The sequence below is a fragment of the Nannospalax galili genome, unplaced genomic scaffold (genome assembly GCF_000622305.1).
Source record: "Nannospalax galili isolate Female #2095 unplaced genomic scaffold, S.galili_v1.0 scaffold2109, whole genome shotgun sequence".
Lineage (NCBI taxonomy): Eukaryota > Metazoa > Chordata > Mammalia > Rodentia > Spalacidae > Nannospalax > Nannospalax galili.
Window position 1 is genome coordinate 2821 of NW_008359306.1, and position 2761 is coordinate 5581.

Sequence of the window (2761 nt, forward strand, 5' to 3'; positions counted from 1 at the left end):
TATAATTTGCGTTTATTGAATTTGTGTGTATTTTATACAGACTATCTCAATCTTAGTCATCTTTATAGCGCTGTTCCCACCGTAGCTCCCCCTGTCCACTGGAACCCATATACTCTGTCATCTGTGTTAGGGCCCAATGTATCAAGACGGTGTCCTTAGTTGCAAGTCCATATTCTGAGGTTTGGTCACTCTGTGGAGAGTCTCTTCTTTAAGGAAGATCAGCTCTTTCTTCCCTAGCAGCAATCAGCTGCCATTGTTTGGTGAGCTAAGATTGGGCTGTGCTGTTCATTTCCCCAGTTCAAGGCTGGGTTTTTGTCTGCTTGACTTTGCATGGCACAAAAATTATGAGTATTAGAGTAAACTGTGACCTGGACATAAGAGTGGGATTGTGACCTTTGCAGATCACGGCTGGCTTGCCAATGCATGCTCTGTGTAATCACATTAAGAATTACAGTGACAGGCCCATCCCCAAGGCTGCTGGAGAGACTGGCCTTAAACAGTTAAAAAGAGGTTGGCAAAGCCCGCAGTGTGTTTGGTGTGCAGAATAGTTGAAGGTTCCTAAGTATCCCCAGGAGGTGGGGGTTGGCCTGGTCCTGCTGGCATGGTGGCCCTGCGTGGCCCGCCCACCTGTTCTCTGCTACACAACTGGTTTGCTTTGGGATTAGCTGCTTTTCGCATTAGGTTGTATCTTTAGTGATGGGGCTAGCTGCCACAGATCCATTGGCTGCTGGCTTTGTAAATTTCATTCAGTTTGGTCCAATCGGAGACGGAGAGAGCTCCGGGAGACAGCAGGACCTCGCTCCTCAATCTCTCTTTTTTTTCCTTGCGGAGCCCTTCTCTATCTCTCTGTACAGATCTCTTATTCAGCCCGGGCTGGGTCCTTCCTGCTCCAATTCCGACGCTGCCCTCCGTCCCCCCAGCCCCCCTTTTCTTCTTTCTGTCCACACATAATTGAGGACAGAAATAACTGTTCAAGTCTTCCACTTGCATTCCTTTGGACGAGCAAATCTAGCCGGTGCTTGGACTAAATTCATTCTTCCTGACACAGCTTTCGCCGCTCGGCTTCTCTAGAAAAATCAGATGTGTAAGAAGAACTCTTTAAGTGCCATGCGCCGTTTCTTCGGCTAAGGTAGGTGCTGATTTGAGATGGGTCTGCGTTACGTTTTCCTTCTTTTTATTTGAAAAGCTGTTTAAACATTTGCATTGGCTGCTCGGCTGCATCCGAGGGACCTTGTCACTGCAAACCTCTCGGTTCTCCTCCATCTGACGTTGATTATTATAATCATTGCCTACTTTGATTTTCAAAAATTTGGACAGGACCTCGCATCCGTCGCTTTCTTTCTTAGGTGCGCATGGCTGTGTGTGTGGACATGCATGTCAGACTGGTCGTGTGCAAGTTAGACGCACGTCTCCCACGTAAAACATTGTATTTTGTGGTGACTTAATAAAAGAAAAAAGAAAAAAAAAAACCTGGGACCCTCGCGTTATGGTCCCGTTTTACTGCAATCAGGTATTTGAACGGCTGCGGGGCTTGTCTCTGTGTGATGTGTTTACAAAGTAGGGCTGCCTGACATACGGATAAAGAGAAGTATGGACAGAGGAAGGAAAAAAAAAAAAAGCGCGTGTGGATATGTGTATCTGCATTACAGTAAAGAAAGAATAGCCTCGTTTCTCTGCAAACACACAAGTCTTTTTTTTGCAAACTGAGTGTTGAGAGCTTCCCTTCGTCTTGGCTTTTCATCCCCCCCCCCTTCTTTAACAAAACTGTCACCTGTCACCTCCTGCGGCGGTGCTTTTAATTTTGGGGGGTGCGGGGGGTGGCAGTTAACCATACAGAGCTGGAAAAACAGGTTTGGCTGGGTTTACATTAAGCGATTTTCTCCTCCCCCCCTCCTGCTCATTTTATCATCCGCTGGCCCCGGATAAAACGAAGGCTGTGTGATGCTCTAAACAGCGCACGCGATTGATTTAGGTCCTGGGTACCGTTTGGTGGGGGACATTCGGGTGCGCTAGACACCCCGGGTGGAGGTGAAATGAGGGTACCTTGGTGGTCTTTCTGCAACGACGGAGAGCGAGCAACCGTTTTACTTGTGTGTGTGTTGGGGGGGGGTGTGAAAGGGGCAGATCGTTAAGGGATGTTGAGGGGGTGGCTGGGGGCTGGTCTTTTTCCTTTGCGAGCTTTTAAATGTGGCTTTGGCATGCTCGTGGGCACACTCCTGTCGCCCCATCTCTCAGGTTTTTCGGAGGGAGAAAAGTTGGTAGACTAGGTCCCCTGGGATGTGGACCTCCACTATTCCTTCCTTGGACAGAGCCTGCCGGGAGCCGGATGCATCTGAACCCTCCTCTCCAGGTGGAGGTGGGGGTGGGCAGGAGCCGGTCAGCGGCCTTACAGCCCTGGACCACACCACCTCCAACCCCATCCCAAGCGTTGTCCCCTGACTTCACATCAAGAGAGGGGAGGGGTCCTCCTCTACCTCGTTCTACCCCAAGTTGATGTTTTTAACTCCGGGTACATTTCACCCCCCCCCCCCAAGCCCGGGTCCCCATTTGCGCCCTCTTCTACTCGGATAGGCAGAAAGGGTGCTTAAGATCAGACCAGCGGGGGGCTGGGCGCAAGACTGGGAGATCAGCAGGAGAGCAAGTGAACTTGAATGTCGCCCCTTCCCCAAGGCCAAGCAGAACGGTGCTGGGACCTGGAGCCCGGGCACTCCTGGGGACTGACCTATGGAACCACAGCAGGCGGCTGGGAGGAGGAGGGGGG

General features: G+C 50.7%; 1 protein-coding gene across 2 annotated transcripts in view; it reads left to right on the plus strand.

The window, feature by feature from the left end:
• The first annotated feature begins 811 nt into the window (after nucleotides 1–811).
• The window catches only part of LOC103725635 (neuroligin-4, X-linked), a 376846-nt gene continuing 374896 nt past the window's right edge, over nucleotides 812–2761 (plus strand). For both annotated transcript variants that reach the window (XM_008822933.1, XM_008822935.1), the window contains exon 1: nucleotides 812–1129. The gene's annotated coding sequence lies outside the window, so the exon portion shown is untranslated. The remainder of the gene's footprint in view (nucleotides 1130–2761) is intronic.